The following is a 21,123-nucleotide window of genomic DNA, read 5'->3' on the forward strand; positions in this document are numbered from 1 at the left end:
GGAAGACTGTCTTAGATATTTAAAGAACAAAGAGGGTAAAATGGACATTGGGCTGCTGGTAAATGATGCTGGAGAGATAGTAGTGGGAAACAAGGAAATGGCTGAGGAGCTAAATACTTTGTGTCAGTCTTCACAGTGGAAGACACAAGTAATATCCCAAAAAGTCCAGATAGTGAGGGAACAGAGCTGTGTATGGTGGCCATCACCAAAGAGAAGGTGCTAGAAAAACTGAATGGCCTGAAGGTGGATAAATCACCTGGACCAGATGGACTACACCCTAGAGTTCTAAGGGAGCTAACTGAAGAGATACTGGAGGCATTAGTGGTGAGCTTTCAGGAATTGCAAGAATCAAGAAGGGTCCCAGAGGACTGGAATATCACTAACATGACACCCCTGTTTAAGTGGGAGTAAGGCAAAAGACAGAAAAAGAAACAGACCAATTAACCAATCTCGGTCATCAATAACATCCTAGAATCCATTGTGAAGAATGAGACTTCTGAATACTAGGAGGTCTATGGTAAAATAGGGCAAACTCTGCATGGCTTCATCTAAGAGAGGTCATGCCTGACAAATCTTCGAGAATTCTTTGAGGAGGTAACAAGCAGGCTAAATCAAGGACAGATATATCTACCTGGACTTCAAGAAAACCTTTGACAAGGTGACACATAAGAGGCCCAAGGTAAGGGTCCATGGTGTTAGAGGCAAGGTGCTAGCATGGATAGAAGCTTGGCTGAATGGCAGAAAGCAGAGAATGGGGATAAAAGGGTCTCTCTCAGGACAGCTATTCCACAAGGCTCAGTGTTCAGACCACAACTTTTCACTTTGTACATTAACAATCTAGATGAAGAAACTGAGGACATCCTGGCTAAGTTTCCAGATGATACAAAGATAGGTAGAGGGGGAGGTAGCATTGCAGCAGCGGGTGGGGGGAGGAGGTTTCCGGCTGCAGAAAGATTTGGACAGGTTAGGACAGTTGGCAAAGAGGAGGTTGGTGGAGTACAACAGGGGCAAGTGTGAGCTCATGCACTTCAGTAGGAAGACTGGAGGTGCAAACTATTTTCTAAATCGGGAGAAAACGGACAAGTTTGAAGGGCAAAGAGACTTGGGAGTTCTCATCCAGGATTCTCTCAAGGTAAACTTGCAGAATGAGTCAGTAGTTGGGAAGGGAAATGCATTGACGGCATTTACTTTGAGAGGGCTTGAATATAAAAGCAGAGATGTACTTCTGAAGCTCTGTAAAGCTCTGGACGATCACATTAGGAGTATAGTGCACAGTTTAGGGCCCTAAATCTCAGGAAGGATGTATAGGCCCTGGAGCATGTTCAGAGGAGGTTCATAAGAATGGTCCCAGGAATGAAAAGATTAACATAAGAGGAATGTTTGAGGATTCTGGATCTATACTCAATGGAGTTTAGAAGGGTGAGGGGGGAATCTAATTGAAACATACCGAATACCAAATGGCCTGGACAGAGTAAATGTTGGGAAGATGTTTCCATTGGTAGGAGAGATTAGGATCCAAAGGGCCTTAGAGTAAAGGGATGACATTTTAGAACAGAGATAAAAAGAACCATCCTCAATGGTGAATCTATGGAAGTCATTGCCACAGAAGGCTATGGAGGCCAGGTCACTGAGTATACCTAAGACTGAGATAGATAAGTTTTCTTGAATATTAAAGAATCAAGGGTTATGGGGAGAAGGCAGGAGAATGCAGTTGAGAAACCTACCAGCCATGATTGAATGGCGGAGCAGACTCAATGGGCTGAATGGTCTGAATTCTGCTCTAATGTCTTATGATCTAAGGTTTATTTTACAGTCCATGATCCTGCACTGCATAGAATTGGGTGCCATCAGCTCCTCACTGGCTTGTAGCTAAGCTGTCACAGACAATGACAGCTTCCTCTTCCCCAGTGTCCTCCGCGGAAGATTACTCCTGTGAAGGACTGATTAGGGACAGTCAGCATGGTTTTGTGCGAGGGAAATTATATTTTACAAACGTATTTGTGTTTTTTGAGGAAGTAACCAAAAATGTTGATGTGGGCTAAGAATTAGATGTTGTTTACATGGACTTTAATAAGGCCTTTGACAATGTTCCGTATGATAGACTAATTAGTAAAGTTAGGTAATATGGGAGCTTGCCCATTGGATACAAAATTGGCTTTATGGTGGGAACCAGAGAGCTGTGGTGGAGGGTTGTTTTTCAGACTGAAGGCCTGTGACCAGCAGTGATCCACAGGAATCAGTACAGGAACCACTTTTGTTTGTCATTTATGTAAATGATTTGGATGAGCGTACAGGAGGCATGGTTAGTAAGTTTGTGGATGACACCAAAATTGGTGGTATAGTGGACAGTGAAGAAGGTTATCTAAGATTATAGAGATCTTGCTCAGTTGAGTCAATGGGCTGAGGAGCGGCAGATGTAGTTTAATTAGGACAAATGTGGAGTGTTGCATTTTGGTAAAAGGGCAGGTCTTATACAATTTGTGTGAGGGCCCAGAGTAGTCATAGAGTCATAGAGATGTACAGCATGGAAACCCGTCCATGCTGATCAGATATCCCAACCCAATCTAGTCCCACCTGCCAGCGCCCGGCCCATATCCCTCCAAACCCTTCCTATTCACATACCCATCCAAACGCCTCTTAAATGTTGCAATTGTAACAGCCTCCACTACATCCTCTGGCAGCTCATTCCATACACATACCACCCTCTGCGTGAAAAAGTTGCCCCTTTGGTCTCTTTTATATCTTGCTCCTCTCACCCTAAACCTATGCCCTCTAGTTCTGGACTCCCCGACCCCAAATAGACTTTGTCTATTTATCCTATCCATGCCCCTCATAATTTTGTAAACCTCTATAAGGTCACCTCTCAGCCTCCGACGCTCCAGGGAAAACAGCCACAGCCTGTTCAGCCTCTCCCTGTAGCTCAAATCCTCCAACCCTGGCAAGATCCTTGTAAATCTTTTCTGAATCCTTTCAAGTTCCACAACATCTTTCCAATAGGAAGGAGGCCAGAACTGCACACAATATTCCAAAAGTGGCCTAACCAATGTCCTGTACAGCTGCAACATGACCTTCCAACTCCTGTACTCAATACTCTGACCAATAAAGGAAAGCATACTAAGTGCCTTCTTCACTATCCTATCAAACTGCGACTCCACTTTCAAGGAGCCATGAAACTACACTCCAAGGTCTCTTTGTTCAGCAACACTCCCTAGGACCTTAGCATTAAGTGTATAAGTCCTGCTAAGATTTAGTGTTTTAGAACAGACAGGCTGAGAGATTCAGATTAGATTAGATTACTTACAGTGTGGAAACAGGCCCTTCGGCCCAACAAGTCCACACTGACCCGCTGAAGTGCAACCCACCCATTTCCCTACATTTACCCCTTCACCCAACACACTACAGGCAATTTAGCATGGCCAATGCCATGGCCAATTCACCTGACCTGCACATCTTTGGACTGTGGGAGGAAATGGGAGCACCCAGAGGAAACCCATGCAGACACGGGGAGAACGTGCAAACTCCACACAGTCATTCGCCTGAGTCGGGAATTGAACCCAGGTCTCTGGCGCTGTGAGGCAGCAGTGCTAACCACTGTGCCACCGTGCCACCCGCAAATGTACATCATTCTTTGAAATTTGTGTAACATATAGACAGGGTGATTAAGAAGGCGTTCAGCATGCTTGTCTTCATTGCTCACACCTCTTATTATAGACGGTGGGATATCATGGTGAAGTTGTACAGGACGTTGGCGAGGCCTTTTCTGGAGTACGGTGTGCAATTCTATTCGCTCTGTTATAGGAAGGATATTACTAAGCTGGAGGGAGTTCAGAAAAGACTTACGAGGATTTTGATGGCAATGGAGGGTTTGTGTTATAAAAATAAATTGGATAGACTTGGACTTTTTATCATGGAGTGTAGAAAGTTGAGAAATGTCCTAATAGACCTTTATAAAATTATGAGTGACATTGATAAGATGAATAGTAAGGGTCTTTTCCCAAGGTTGGAGGAGTTCAAAACTAGAGGCATATTTTTGAGATGAGAGAAGGACATTTTAAATAGGACATGAGGGGTAATTGTTTTTACACAGACAATGGTTCATGTGTGGAATAAACTGCCACAGAAAGTGGTAGATGCAGGTGCAGTTGCAACATTTAAAAACCATTTAAGTAAGTACATGAATAGGAAAGGTTTAGAGGGATATGGGCCAAATGCTGGCAAATGGGACTAGATTAGTTTGCGAATGTGGTTGGCATGGACTAGCTGGAATGAAGGGTCTGTTTCCATGCTGTATGACTTTATGACTGTCTGACTGTAAAGTTCCTCAGTGTCTAGCACATCATCTCATACCTACTCCAATTGTGTGCAGCTCAGCATACCAGAGGAGAAAGTGAGGACTGTAGATGTGAGAGATCAGAGTCGAAGAGTGTGGTGCACAGCAGGTCAGGCAGTGTCCGAGAAGCAGGGGAATTGACATTTCAAGCATAAACTCTTCATCCTGAAAACGTCGATTCTCCTGCTTCTCGGATGCTGCCTGACCAGCTGTGCTTTTCCAGCACCATGCTCTTTGACACGAGGATGATGTGGCAGTCTGTAGACACCTTGTCAAGATTGGCCGAAGCAACAGCACTACATCTTCAGCAGCACGACACTGCTCCACCAAGTCCTCAGATGAAGCATGCATGACATCGTATCTGTGCTCTGCTTCAGTAATGGTGCCCTGAGGGATAGTTGTAGTGGATAGCCACCTTCAAAAAGACCCCACCACCAGGGATATATTTCCCTCCTCACCCCTTTCCGCCTTCTGCAAAGACCGTTCCCTCCGTGACTACCTGGTCAGGTCCACCGCCCCCCAGAACACACCCTCCCATCCTGGCACCTTCCCCTGCCACCGCAGGAACTGTAAAACCTGTGCCCATACCTCCTCCCTCACCTCTATCCAAGGCCCTAAAGGAGCCTTCCACATCCATCAAAGTTTTACCTGCACATCCACTAATATCATTTATTGTATCCGTTGCTCCCGATGCGATCTCCTCTACATTGAGGAGACTGGACGCCTCCTAGCAGAGCGCTTTAGGGAACATCTCTGGAACACCCGTACCAATCAACCACACCGCCCCGTGGCCTAACATTTCAACTCCCCCTCCCAGTCTGCCAAGGACATGGAGGTCCTGGGCCTCCTTCACCGCTGCTCCCTCACCACCAGACGCCTGGAGGAAGAACACCTCATCTTCTGCCTCAGAACACTTCAACCCCAGGGCATCAATGTGGACTTCAACAGTTTCCTCATTTCCCCTTCCCCCACCTCACTCTAGTTCCAAACTTCCAGCTCAGCACTGTCCCCATGACTTGTCTGGACTTGTCCTACCTGCCTATCTCCTTTTCCACCTGTCCACTCCACCCTCCCCCCTGACCTATCACCTCCCACTCCCCAATCCCAACCTCCTCTAGCTTATCTCTCCACGCTTCAGGCTCACTGCCTTTATTCCTGATGAAGAGCTTTTGCCCGAAATGTCGATTTCACTGCACTTTGGATGCTGCCTGAACTGCTGTGCTCTTCCAGCACCACTAATCTAGAATCTGGTTTCCAGCATCTGCAGTCATTGTTTTTACCTCCAAGATAGAAGAGTATAAAGGCATCCTTAGAAGAGTTAAAGTAGGAGTATACATAAGAGGGAAATCAGGAAGGTGAAAAGGGATCATGAGATAGTTTTGCCAAATTGAGTTAAGGAGAATCCAAAGGGATTTTACAAATACATTAAGGACAAAAGGGTAACTCAGGAGAGAATAGGGAGCCTCAAAGATCAGCAAGGCTGCCTTTGTGTGGAACCACAGGAGATGTGGGAGATACTAAACGATTATTTTGCATCAGTATTTACTGTGGAAAAGGACATGGAAGATGTAGAATGTAGGGGAATAGATGATGACGTCTTGCAAAATGTCCATATTACAGAGGATGAAGTGCTGGATATCTTGAAACACATAGAAGAGGATAAATCCCCAAGACCTGATCAGGTGTACCCGAGAATTCTGTGGGAAGCGAGGGATGATTGCTGGGCCTCTTGCTGAGATATTTGTATTATTGATAGTCACAGGTGAGGTGCCAGAAGACTGGAGATTGGCAAACGTGGTGCCACTTTTAAGAAGGGTGGTAAGGACAAGCCAGAGAACTACAGACCAGTGAGCCTGACCTCGGTGGTGGGCAAATTGTTGGAGGGAATCCTGAGGGACAGAATGTACATGTATTTGGAAAGGCAAGGACTGATTAGGAATAGTTAGCTTGGCTTCGTGCTTGGGGAATCATGTCTCACAAACTTGATTGAGTTTTTTGAAGAAGTAACAAAGAAGACTGGTGAGGGCAGAGTAGTAGATGTGATCTATATGGACTTCAGTAAGGTGTTCGACAAAGTTCCCCATGGGAGACTGATTAGCAAGGTTAGATCTCACGGAATACAGGGAGAACTAGCCATTTGGATACAGAACTGGCTCAAAGGTAACAGAAGAGGGTGGTGGTGGAGGGTTGTTTTTCAGACTGGAGGCCTGTGACCAGTGGAGTGCCACAATGATCGGTGCTGGGTCCTCTATTTTTTGTCATTTGCATAAATGATTTGGATGCGAGCATAAGAGGTACAGTTAGTATGTTTGCAGTTGACACCAAAATTGGAGGTGTAGTGGGCAGCGAAGAGGGTTACCTCAGATTACAACAGGATCTTGACCAGATGGGCCAATGTGCTGAGAAGTGTCTGTTTCCATGCTGTACATCTCTATGACTCTATGACTCTAAGTAATAAAGAGGATTGCTGAGGGCAGAGCAGTAAATATGATCTTTATGGACTTCAGTAAGGCATTCAACAAGGTTCCCCATGGGAGACTGGTTAGCAAGGTCAGATCTCATGGAATACAGGGAGAACTAGCCATTTGGATACAGAACTGGCTCAAAGGTAGAAGACAGAGGGTGTTGGAGGGTTGTTTTTTGGACTGGAGGCCTGTGACCAGTGGAGTGCCATAAGGATCGGTGCTGGGTCCACTACTTTTCATCATTTATATAAATAATTTGGATGTGAACATAAGAGGTACAGTTAGTAAGTTTGCAGATGAAACCAAAATTGAAGATGTAGTGGACAGCAAAGAAGGTTACCTCAGATTACAGCATGATCTTGAGCAGATGGGCCAATGGGCTGAGATGTGGCAGATGGAGTTTAATTTCAATAAATGTGAGGTGCTGAATTTTGGGAAAGCAAATCTTGGCAGGACTTATACACTTAATGGTAAGGTCCAAGGGTGTGTTGCTGAACAAAGAGACCTTAGACCTTCATAGCTCCTTGAAAGTGGAGTCGCAGGTAGATAGGATAGTGAAGGTGGTGTTTGGTATTCTTTCCTTTATTGGTCAGAGTATTAAGTACAGGAGTTGGGTGGTCATGTTGTGGCTGTACAGGACATTGGTTAGGCCACTTTTGGAATATTGTATGCAATTCTGGTCTCTTTCCTATCGGAAAGATGTTGTGAAGCTTGAAAGGGTTCACAAAAGATTTACAAGGACGTTGCCAGGGTTGGACGATCTGAGCTATAGGGAGAGGCTGAACAAGCTGGGGCTGTTTTCCCTGGAGCATCGGAGGCTGAGGGGTGACCTTATAGAGGTTTATAAAATCATGAGGGGTACGGATAGGATAAATAGATAAGGTCTTTTCCCTGGGGTGGAGGAGTCCAGAACTAGAGGGCATAGGTTTAGGGTGAGAGGAGAAAGACTTAAAAGCGACCTAAGGGGCAACTTTTTTGTGCAGAGTATGGAATGAGCTGCCAGAAGTTGTGGTGGAGGCTGGTACAATTGCAACATTTAAAAACATTTGAATAGGAAGAGTTTGGAGGGATATGGGGCGTGTGCTGGCAGGTGGGACTAGATTGAGTTGGGATATCTGGTCAGCGTGGATGTGTTGGACCGAGGGGTCTGTTTCCATGCTGTACATCTCTATGACTCTATGACCTTGCATGGACAGCATCAGCCCTGATTCATTTGTGGGTGCATGACTGACAGACTTTCTATTTTGCAGTGTGACCTTGAATTTGACATTATCTGTGGCTTCCAATACCAGAGCAACGTTAAAAATCACACAACACCAGGTTATAGTCCAACGGGTTTATTTGGAAGTACTAGCTTTCGGAGTGCTATTCCTTTGTCAGGTAACTATGACAGAAGTTTTATCAACTGATGAGCATAAAGAAGTCTCATTGGCAGAAACGTAGGGTACAAATGTCAGAACACAAAACAGGAATTGATACATACACCTGGGATTGGGGGAAACACTTAAATTTTACAAACACATGTTAAAAAATCAAATCAAATGTATTTTAAACAGAAATAAAAACTGCTGGAAAAGCTCAGCAGATCTGGCAGTTTCTGTGGATTTTTTTTTAAGGAACAATGTGCTTTTTCCAACTTCATCAGTTCCAGAAACATTATTCAACAAAAATTGTGAATGAGTATACCATTAAAAACCTCCCATTTATCAAGGACTTAATATTTTCATTGATTATGAGTCAGCAGTGCTTTATTTGGTAGCACATTCACCTTCAAGTCATATAATTCTGGATTTAACTCGCTCTAACAGGGCTTGAGGAACAGCATTGAGTCTGATACTAAAGTGCAGGGAGCATTGCACTGTTGATCGTATTGTCTGCCAGATGAGATGCTAAATGAAGGCCCCAGATGTATCTTAGCCCATGTGTTATTTTAAGAAAAAGGAGGGGAAATATGCTTGGTGACCTGCCAATATTTATCCTTTGACCAATATTCTAAAAAACAGATTATCTGGCCATAATCATCTTGCAGTTTGTGGGAGTTTGCTGTGTATAATTTAGCTTCTGCTTCTCATATTTTACAATAGTGATTAAAACGAAATGAATTCCATCAGTTGACAAAGGCTTTGAGAATTTCTGAGTTTCCGGAAAGCACTATATGAAGACTGTATTCATGATCAACCTGAGCTTTAAAATACCCATGCAACAGCCAAGTCCTGCACATTGTAAATTAATGGGAGTAAAGTCACCATGGCCAAAAAGACCCAGTAAACTTTGAAGGAATGCTTCTAGGGATAAAACTTAAGTAAATAGCTTTTGACCCAGTTTGTTCAAAAACGAAATTGTCAAAATTCTCCCTCTAAATATTTGATTGAACAACAAAACATCTTCAAAATATCATAGAATAGAATCCCTATAGTGTGGAAGCAAGCCATTCCACCCATTGAATCTACACAAATTCTCCAATGAGCATCCCACTCAGATCCACCTCATCCCTGTAATGCCCATGGCTAACCTACCTAACCTGCACACTGCAGGCAATTGAGCATGGTCAAACTCATACATCTTTGGACTGTGGGAGGTGACTGGAACACCCAGAGGAAACCCACGCACACGCGGGGAGAATGTGCAAACCCCACTCCTGGTGTTGTGAGGCAGCAGCACTAACCACTGCTCTGCCAATTGCAACAGTTTAATTACATTTCTGAGTCATGATGTATTTTACTTTCAACCAACAACAAATTAGTCAATTTAGTCACAATGGAAAGAAGAACATCATTGAATGTTTGACTTGAATGAGCCTGCAATTACGACAATGCTTTCTTCAAATCAGAAATAATTTGCTTGAAGAAATATTATTTTTTTTCAATTACCATCAAGAGCTGGTGAGGTCTAACAGCACATGTGGAAATGGTTCATGGTAACCATATCTAATGTGGCACCTATCTCATGCATTGGGAACATAACACCACGTTATAAATGCAAGTCCTTCTTTCTTTATAATAACAATGCAGAAAAACATTTAAATTCCCACCATGTCACTGATTCTATGTCGGTTGCGTGTCGGCATCAATGTAAAAGGAGGGTACCACTGATAGCAACCTGCCAGTATTGAAGGGAGATTTACACTCCAAATTATGTTTGACTATATGGATGCAGACACCAGAAGTTGGTCAGTTTTACAGTTAAGATAACGAGGGCTGACAGTTCTATGATGACAATACCAAATTCTGGGGCAATACATTTATAATAGACTTGTCTTATTATACCATTGAACTCCACATTCCTTCATTTATGTGATAAAAAATGATCTTGGATTTATACAGTGCTTTTCATGACCACCAGATGTCTCAAAGCACTTTGCAACCAATTAGTTGCTTTTAGACACATAATGTCGGAAATAAAGCAATTGATTTGTATTTGGTAATGACTCACAAACAGTGATGTGATAATGATCAGATCATTTGCTCTTTGTGGTGTTGATTGATTTTGATTGAGATTCACAGGATATCATGATTTGGAAGCTTAGATTCTAAATTGGACAAAACCACATACAGTTTTAAATTTGACTTGCATGCTTATATTGTTTGTGTTAAGAAAGAAAGTTTCAGTTTTCTTTTCGAGTCTTGTGATTGATGCTAGTTTCTGAAAATGCATTTAAAAAGGCTTTTTACAAGGAACCCTTGAGGTGAATAGTTCAGTGCTTTAGAAAACAAGAGAAGAGAAAACAAAATTGGGATGTGTCCTGTGAGGAGACAGAGACAAGTTTCCTTTAAGAAAGAGTCTCATCCAGAAAGTTGGGGAGTTAAGGTTTATTTCAGAGAGAAGTAGCTTATTTTTGACAGGAAAAACTTATAACATTGACAATGCAGTTTAGCAGTCTCCAAAACAGTTCAGGCATCGAAAAAAGTACAGGGAGTAAGAGAAACATTTTAAGAAACAGAAAGACCTTGAGGTGTCAGAGAGGCAGAAGCTCAACCAAAGCTGTGGAATATATGTCTTTAATTTATCTGTATTAAGAAATTAGGGAGCTGTTTTAGCAGTCTGTGTAAGGTCTCAGGAAGAGGTATTACCTAAAGGGGTGAGCATTGAATGAATGACAATGTTTACTGAAAAGAACCCAAACACAACTATGCAGCTGAACAATGATCCTTGAAGTGGCAACATTATCTGTAAGGCTGTCTTTGATGTTAAAGGTTGAATATTTTTCTGATGTTTGTTACCACTTGTATTAGTGTACTATTGTGCTCTATGAAACTATTGAGCCATTTTTCACATAAAAATCTGACTTGTCCAATATTACTATCCTATGAGATGATAACATGAAAGATAAATATTGGCCAATTTCCCGGGGAAAACTTATGTCCTACTTTTCTTCAAACTAGTGCCATGGCATCTTTTACACCAACCCTAGAAGTGTAATATGGATTTGGTTTACCATCTCATCAGCAAGATCACACCTTGTATGCTACAGATCCTACTGTCAGATTGGGAAGCTTCCAGCTACAATTGGATTGGTCCAGATCTTCAAGCTTATTTATAGTCTTTGAGGATGGAATTTACAGTTGTCTGACATTATATATTACTAGCTGCTCCTCATTTTGTGTGCCAGTTAATACTTCCCAGTCACCCTATTTTTAACATCTTTGCTAAGACAGAGAGGGAAAAAGGATGAGAGAAAGAATAAAACAGATTAAGCAAGACTGAGCAAGAATGTATCTGTGTGAGAGTGTGTGCGCGCGTGTGTGAGTGAGCGAGTGAGAAAGACAGCACACTAAACTTTCAATCTCCAGGGTTTCCAATGGACCACATGTACATTTATGAACTGTACCTTTGCAACGGATAGGAACCAAACAACACCCACTGAACAGGCAGAGTGTTTTTGGACCAGTTGTGATATCCCTCTCTCTCGTTTCTGTGCAGACTGCAGTCAGATTAGGATCAAATAGAAACTGTAATCGCTGGAGGAACTCAGCAGGTCTTGCAGCAGCTGTGAAGAGAAACAGAGTTCACATTTTCCTTTAGAGTATCAATGATAGTTTGGAGTTTGACCTGAGTGTTCATATCCACATTCAACATTCAGCATCATCCCTGTGCCTAAGAAGACTCATGCAGCATGTTTCAATGACTACTGCCCAGTGGCCCTAACTTCGGTGTCATAAAGTGCTTTGAAAGGCTGCTCACGGCATTAATCAACTCCAACCTCCCCACTACTTTTGACCCACTCCAATTTGTCTATCGGACCAACCGATCCACATCAGATGCCATATCACTTGCCCTTTAATCCTCCCTAGAGCATCTTGACACCAAGAACAGATACGTAAGAATTCTACTCATTGACTACAGTTCAGCCTTCAACATCATCATCACCTTGAGACTGATTACTAAACTTAGTGATCTCGGACTAAGCCCCACTCTCTGTAACTGGATCCTCAGTTTCCTGACCCACAGGCCACAATCAGTGAAGATTGGGGACAATATTTCATCCTCACTAACACGCAACACTAGAGCCCCCAGGGGTGTGTACTCAGCCCCCTACTGTACTCACTGTATACCCATCACCAAATACCAGACTAATGCCATTTACAGGTTCACTGATGACACCACCATAGTCGGTCGAATCTCAGATGTTGACGAAACAGACTATAGACGGGAGGCAGAAGACCTGGAGAAATGGTGCGCAGAGAGCAATCTAGCTCTCAATGCCGGTAAAACCAAAGGACTCATTATTGACTTTCAGTGGGATGTTACTCATGCCTCCCTACACATTAACAGCACAGAGGTGAAACGAGTGGAGAGTGTCAAGCTCCTGGGAGTGGTCATCCACAACAAGCTTTTTTGGACTGTTCATGTGAATGCACTGGTTACAAAGGCCCAACAACATCTCTTCTCCCTCAGTCAGCTGAGGAAATTTGGCATGACGGTGAATACCTTTGCCAACTTTTATAGGTGCGCCATCGAGAGTATTCTATCTGGGTGTATCATTACCTGGAATGGTAACTGTACCATTCTAGATCGGAGATGGTTACAGAGAGTGGTGAACTCGGCCCAGACAATCACAAAGGCTAACCTCCCATCTATAGAATCCATCTACCAGGCCCGCTATCAAGGAAAGGCCACCAGTATTCTCAAAGATCCATCCCACCCTGGCAAATGTTTTTCTACAACCTCTACCATCAGGGAGAAGGTACAGAAGCCTGAACACACACCAGCCGGTTTTGGAACAGTTTCTAACCTACTGCTGTTAGAATACTAAATGGACTCACAAACTCTTAACATTCACCTGTACCTGTGACTTTGTTTTTGCTGCTGTTTACCTACTATTTACTACCTATGCTATTTAATTACGTGATCTCCCTGTATTGTTCGCAAGACAAAGCTTTTCACTGTGCCTTGGTACATGTGACAATAAAGTCAATTCAGTTCAATTCAATTCAATTCATTCAGCAATAGGCAGATCTCAGACTTTGGGGTATTTAGAGCATTAAATGCTTTGTTACAAAAAAAGCTCTGTTTTCTTTCCACATGTTGCCAAACTTGCTGAGTTTCTCCAGAAATGTCTGTTTTCATCTGATATCTTCAGCATCCACAATGCTTTGTTTTATTTTTGATTTGGAGATGCCAGTGTTGGACTGGGGTGTACAAAGTTAAAAATCACACAACACCAGCTTTTAGTCCAACACAGGTTTAATAGGAAGCACTAGCTTGGTCAGTTTAGTCAGTTATTTTAGTCAGTTAAGGCTCCCTAGTTATACTGTTAGATGTACATCAGTGCAAGAGTGAGCTTAACAGTAACTTTAGTGAATTGCAAACAATAATTGTGATCACAAGTGAATCTAACTCACTGTGTTGTTATTCCATGTACCATTGATTCCTGTAGAGGTTTATTGACTGTGATACATTGCTGGCAGCTCAGGAGAGATGGGAGGTGCAGGGTGCAGCAGGCAAAGGGCTCATACAGCACTGTCTGTTATCCAGGAAAAGTAGGAACTGCTCTGCAAAAAGAAAATATTCAGCCATGCTCTTTCGACACACTTATCCAGCAATCCACCCACATTGACATTATGGTCAAGAAAGCCTCTACTTCCTCAGGAGGATAAAGAAATTTGGCACGTCCATAAAGATGCTTACAAATTTTTATAGATGCATCTTATCTGAAAGCATAGTATGGCAAGGACTCTTCCCAAGACTGACAGAAATGGTAGAGAGTTGTGAACACAGTCCAGTCCATCACACAAACCAGCCTTCCACCCACTGACTCTGTCTGTACTTCCTGCTGCCTCAGGAAAGCAACCAACACCATCAAAGACTCCTCACACCCCGGTTATAATCTCTTCCATGTTCTTCTGTCAGGCAGAAGATATAAAAATTTGCATGCGTGTACAAACAGATTCAACATCCCTGCTGTTTTGAATCAACCTCTTGTTATGGACCAGGCAAGACCACTCAAAACATTCTTAAACAGGCAGCCCAGACCGTAACTTTGCAATTTATTTCGGTAAATGCACAGTGAAAATTGCCCAGAATACAGCAGCTAGGTTCACTACCAGGTTTTAAAGCCGACAAAAAATCATTCACAAAATTACAGAATGAAACAAAAAGAACAGAATAAAGAACATCTACAGAACTCAGTCTATCCAAACTAGACTTAATTATGCCTTTCCAAATATATGCTGTCCCAATAAACACAGAGCAAAGAATGAAACAAAGGTTTACAGGTCAAAGTTAGAAGGGCAGAAGGAGAGAGAGAGTCTAGCACTCTGTTTCCACACAGCCCACTGCTGAACTCCCTAACTAAAGTTCTGATCTGAACTGCTCAGCTGGAGAGCTAGTCACACTCCCTTCAATTATACAGGTTACTTCTAAACACATAAAAGCTTTGACCTAAAGTCTCATCTGTTTATGTATGAACAAAAAGGCCTCCAATAACCTTTTATTTCTGTACCAAGCTGAGCCGTTTCGGAGCCCAGAGTGTTTTATGATCCCCCCCCCACCTCTGAAATGAAAAACCAAGGACACTGTATCCTTGAGAAAAGGAACAGCTTTTAGAAAAAAGGGAGCAGTTTTGTGGCACTTTTAATGGTTAATGTTGATCCCTTTCTGCACCTTTTTGGCAGCTGTAACACTGGTTCCTGCGTTCTGTTCTGTTACCCTAATGCACTTCTATTGTACAATCTGGCTGTAAAATATGTAAGCTGAAAATGTGTTGCTGGAAAAACGCAGCAGGTCTGGCAGCATCCAAAGAAGCAGGAGAATCGATGTTTTGAGCATGAGCCCTTCTTTAGGCTCATTCCTGAAGAAAGGCTCACGCCCAAAACGTCGATTCTCCTGTTCCTTGGATGCTGCCTGACCTGCTGCGTTTTTCCAGCAACACATTTTCAGCTCTGATCTCCAGCATTTGCAGTCCTCACTTTCTCCTGTAAAATATGTAAGACAACACTTTTCACTGTACCTCAGTACACGTGACAATAATAAATCAAATCAAATCTTCCAACCGAGCTGAATTTACTGCATACATCCTAAGAAGAGGTAATCACCTGTTGGTACTTTTGATATTATTATAGTGATATGATTGTATTATCACTGAACTATTAACCCAGTGACTCAGGTATTGCTCTGTGGATGTGAGTTCAAATGCCTCTACTGCATATGGTGGAATTTGGATTCAACAAAAATCTGGTATTAAGAGTCTAATGATGATGATAAAACCATTGTCGTTTGTTGGGGGAAAAATACCTATCTCATTCACTAATGTCCTTTAGGAAAGGAAACTGCTATCCTTACCTGGTCTGGCCTCCATGTGACTCCAGACCCACAGTGATGTTGTTGACTTGTAACTGCCCTCTGGGTAATTAGGGATAACAGCAATAAAAAAAAAACTGGTTGAGTCAGTGATGCCCACATCCTGTGAATGAATTAAAAAAAGAATCCTTCATTCCCTGCTTTGATGAGCTTCCAGCTGCATCTTTTAATAGTTTTTCCCTTTCCATTGCTTGCTTGGTTAATGAGTTAACTCTGTCAGTTCAGATCTATATAGAACATTGGCTGCTACTGGCCCTATGTAGTATTTCACCAGAAACTGAACTTCTGTCATGTTCTTGTGAATTAACATCTCAAAGGAATTTCCCAGCCATTGGAATGCAAATAATTCAAAACAAATTCTTATCCCATTCCAATGAGCAGCAACATAGTTAGAGGTGGAGCCCCACTGCACCTTCTCAGTTGGGTCATCCTGGAATAACCTGGATGGTTGGAGGGCAATTTGTCTTGGACTCCAGAGAACGTTACATTGTTGACTACTCCTTTTTATTGTTGAAGGATTTCCATTGGGAATGCAAGAGGAAATACAGGAGTGATTGGAAAGGATAGATAAACAAGGCTGGCAATGCTTTGGATATTGTTATCAGAATTGTCACCCTCTGTGATACAACTGCAAACAGACTCATCATTATCAAATTGTATCATGCCATTATCATGATTTCTAGTCTGTGTGATGGACAATGCATTTGTTCCAATTTTTTTTAAAAAACTGGCTGCCTTAATTATTATTTGCCCTACAACGTCCAAAAGATTTCTTCAGCATATCATCTGGATTATCAACAAAATAATTTTGGGCAGTCTGGCACTTCTTGGCTCCTGTGTATGACATTAATCGTTCTCTTATTCCAATCTCGAAGGAGACTGCAATCTGGGCAGCAGCCAAATTTTACATAAAGACAGAGGTGAAACCTCATGAATGTATGTTAATCAAACTTAGATAGCACTGTCACAACTCTTGACACCATTTTCATCTGTCTTCTTCTTAGACAGCCCCTCAGGGCTGAGAAAGACCCTTTTCCCCTCTGCATTTATTGCTTCTGCAGTGACTGACTGGTCCAGTGCTGGATTTGCACACTCTGCCATAGGTAGGTCAGGTAGAGTTCACTGAGAAAGACGAGTGGGATGATTGGATTGTCATGCGCTCCTTCCATTGTGTTTCCTTGGCCTGCTCCTGGTCCTGTCAAAATGGTCGGTTTCTTCTCTGGAATGGATGGTCTTGGGAAAGAGATTCCCGTGAAATGATGGGGATGTTGTTTCTTTTTATGGGCTTCATTGAGGACGTCCTTACAATGTTTTCTCTCTCTTCCTGGTAGCACATGCCACAGTGAAGCTCAGAGTAGAGAGATTATTCTGGGAGTCAAGAGAAAGCTGCCTACCCAATGGGACTGATCAACCAGAGCCAGTGCTTCAATGTTTGGAATGTTGACCTGGGAGCTGCCACTGTTTCACCAGACCAGAGGGCTGCTCTCTTGATGAAGACATTGATGTTTCAGTGCACTCATTGCGAGATGTCTCAAACAGCCACTACACTTTATTCAAAGTTCAAGGTGCTGCTAGAACACACTCTGTGGCTTTGGAAATCTTCAAATAGATCTTTTTCATAGTTGACTTGCTGAACGTTGTCTACACTGTTCTTAGAAGTGTTTCAATATCTTTTATAATTGACGCTTGCATTCAAACAGCTTCTCTTCCCAGATTTTCCCCATGAGCAATGCAGTCCTGACCCAACAACTATTTGATTTTGTGTCACAGGATTGCAGCTACAGCACTTTTCTTTTCCAGTCTGATGTAAGCATAGAGTCATAGAGATGTACAACATGGAAACAGACCCTTCGGTCCAACTCGTACATGTTGACCAGATATCCCAACCTAATCCAGTCCCATTTGCCAGCACTTGGTCCATATCCCTCGAAACCCTTCCTATTCATATATCCATCCAAATACCTTTTAAATGTTGTAATTGTACCAGCGTCCATCACTTCCTCTGGCAGCTCATTCCATACATGCATCATCCACTGTGTGAAAATGTTGCCCCTTAGGTCCCTTTTAAACTTTTCCCTTCTCACCCAAAACCTATGCCCTCAGTTCTGGACTCCCCCATCCCAGGGAAAGGACTTTGTCTATTTATCCTATCTATGCCCCTCATGGTTTTATGAACCTCTATAAGGCCAACCCTCAGCCTCCGACACTCCAGGGGAAACCGCCTCAGCCTGTTCAGCCTCTCCTTATAGCTCAAACCTCCAACCCTGGCAACATCCTTGTAAATCTTTTCTGAACCCTTTCAATTTTCACAACATCCTTCCAATAGGAAGGAGACCAGAATTGCACGCAATATTCCGAAAGTGGCCTAACCAATGTCCTGTACAGATGCAACTGACCTCCCAACTCTAATACTCACTACTCTGACCAATAATGGAAAACATACCAAACGCCTTCTTCACTATCCTGTCTACCTGTGACTCCACGTTCAAGGAGCTATGAACCTGCACTCCAAGGTCTCTTTGTTTAGCAACACTCCCTAGGACCTTACCATTAAGTGTATAAGTCGAGAGTGTGGTGCTGGAAAAGCACACTAGGTCAGTCAGTATCTGAGGAGCAGGAGAATGGACATTTTGGGCAAGTTCAGATTCTGTTCAAAGCCAATATTTTTTGTAATGAAATGTCTACTTTCATCCAATATTAAAGTATCAAATTCGATTTGCACAATTCAGCCAGATACCGTCTCGATATGATGAAGCCTACAAATCCTAAGGCATAAAACTGAAAGAACTGCCCATTCTATCAATCAGAAACAAAAACAGAAATTAGTGGAAAAGCTCAGCAGGTCTGGCAGCATCTGTGGAGAGAAATCAGAGTTAACGTATCGGGTCTGGTGACCCTTCCTCAGACCCTTCCCTTGTTGCACTGGCTCTCTGTATTTACTGTGCACTGCAACACACGACCACCAAAGTTTTGCACGGAAAGCATGCACACAATCATCTTTCCTGCAAGTCTGACACTATCAGTGAGAACTTTCACCATCCAGGGAACTGGTCTTTTTGCTCCACCTTTATCCCCTGATGTTTCAGTGACCACTCATCAAGTTCCACCTTCGTTTTGGTTGGCATTTGCTGTGCTTTCGGACAGATTATTATTGAGAAAATAAACCTTTAAAATATTAAATTTAAATTTAAATGTAATTCCTACTTGCGTTGTGCTATTTCCTTCTGAAATGACTGCCTGTTTCCTGAACCATGTGCCTGGAGCGAACTCCCATTTATTGCTGAGAAGACCAACTCCCCAGGACTCCCTAGTCTTGTTGCTACAGCTTTTGATGCCAGTCCCTGGCTGAAGGAGATGGGACCCGCCTTCTTACCTTCCAAGTGCTTGCTTTGACAATCGCAGGTTTTTACATTTTGTCCAGAGCTGGAAGTGGTTGCATGGCTGATTCCTGATTTCCTAACGCCTGGCACACTGGGTATCCTGGGATCCTGTATCTGGTTGTCAGGAAGGTACTGCATAAACACCCGAAGAGGATTCCATCATTGTCTGTCCATGCGTGACCATGAGGTGCATGGACAATCGTGGGGTGTGCACAGGTTTTGTCTTCCCACGGCACAGCTTCCAGGGAAGTTAAGCATTAGTGCTCCCCAAACTAAAACCCATTTCACATACAGCAATCCTTAAGCCATGCATTTAGTGCCATGACTTTACTTGCTTTATGTTAGCTTGCATGCGGTTGAGCCAGTAAACCTGATATTAGCTTGGAAAGTCTTCTTGTAATTTCGCCTCAAACTGTCCTGTCAATGATGTTCATACCAGGTGCGTGATGAAAACTGGTTCCCTCCCTTCCCACTCCAAGTACCCCTCTGACCCCAAAAAAGATGCCCTGAGATTGGTGACAGGGCAGGCAATACAGCCTTCAGGACGGATACTCACTGCTGCAGAACACGGTATCCTTTTAATGAAACTTTCTCCTGCTGTTACTACATTTGTATTACAGGTACCACCTGATGAAGGAGCACTCCTCTGAAAGCTAGTACTTCCAAATAAACCTATTGGACTATAACCTGGAGTTATGTGACTTATAACTTTGTCCACCCCAGTCCAACACTGGCACCTTAACATCATGCACTGGTATTGCCTCCCCTCTTGAATATAGTACCATGGCCAGTTTGCTCATTCTCCTCATAATGCACACTCTGGATCTAGAACAAATGGATGTCCTGCATTTACATTTTCAAAAAACATTTGATAAACTCCCACATCAAAGGGTCTTGTAGAAGCTAAATGCTCATGATGTAGGGTGTAACATATTGGTGTGTTAGCTGGCCAACAGGGAGCACAGAAGAAGCTTTACTGATTGACAAGACAGACGAGTGGTGCTGGGATTTCAACTCCTCGTAAATTATATGAATAATATGGGTGAAGGGACACACAGTATGGTTGCCAAATTTGCTGATAGCACCAAGGTAGGTAGGAAAGTGAAGAGGACACAAAATGTTGCAGAATTATAGATTGGTTAAGTGAATGGCAAAGATCTGACTCTTAGAATACACTGTGGGAAAATTAGAAATTATCCATTTGGCAGCAATCAGTAGCATGTTACCTAAATGGTGAGAGATTGCAGAGCTTCAAGCTGCAGGAGAATCCGGGTGTCCAAGTGAATGAATTATAAAAACCTAGTATGCAGATCGACCAAATAATTTAGAAAGCTAACGCTGTTATAACTTATTATGACGGGAATTGAATATGAAAGCAGGGACATTATGCTTCAGTAAAAAAAGGGGCCACTTTTGTTTTATTTATTCATTTTGTGGGATATAGGTGTCGCTGTCTGGGCCCAGCATTTATTGCCCGTCCCTAAGTACTCCTTGAGAAGGTGGGGGTGATCTGCCTACTTGAACCGCTGCAGTCCATGTGCTGTGGGTTGACCCACAATGCCCTTACGGAGGGAATTCCAGGATTTTGACTCAGCGACAGACCTCTGCAGTAATGTGTACAGTATTGGTTACATTCCTTAAGGAAGGATGTAAATGCCTCGGAAGCAATTCAGAGAAAGTTTGTCAGACTAATACCAAGAAAGGGTGGATTGTCTTATCAGGAAAAGTTGGAAAAGCAAGTTGTTGGAAAAGAGCGAGAGGTGAACTGATTGAAACATAGAGGATCCTCAGAGGTCTTGGCAGGGTAGATATGGAGAGGATGTTTCCTGTTGTGACAGAATCTAGAACAAGGTGTCATTGTTTAAAAATAAGAGTTCAACCCATTTAAGATAGAGATTAGGCAAAGCAACTTCTCACAAAGGATTGAAAACCATTGGAACTGTTTCCCTGAAAAGGTATTGAAAGCAGAATCCTTGGATACTTTTGTAAGGCAGGGTCTCATAAGGTTTTGGTTTGACCACACTTAGAGTATTGCATTTAATTCTGGTCGCTACATTACTGAAGAGATGTGGAGAGAGTGCAGAAGAGGTTTATCAGGATGCTGCCTGGCTTAGAGAGTATAAGCTATGATGAGAGGCTAGAAATATTC

This window comes from Hemiscyllium ocellatum, chromosome 4 (genome assembly GCF_020745735.1).
Source record: "Hemiscyllium ocellatum isolate sHemOce1 chromosome 4, sHemOce1.pat.X.cur, whole genome shotgun sequence".
Taxonomy (NCBI): Eukaryota; Metazoa; Chordata; class Chondrichthyes; order Orectolobiformes; family Hemiscylliidae; genus Hemiscyllium; species Hemiscyllium ocellatum.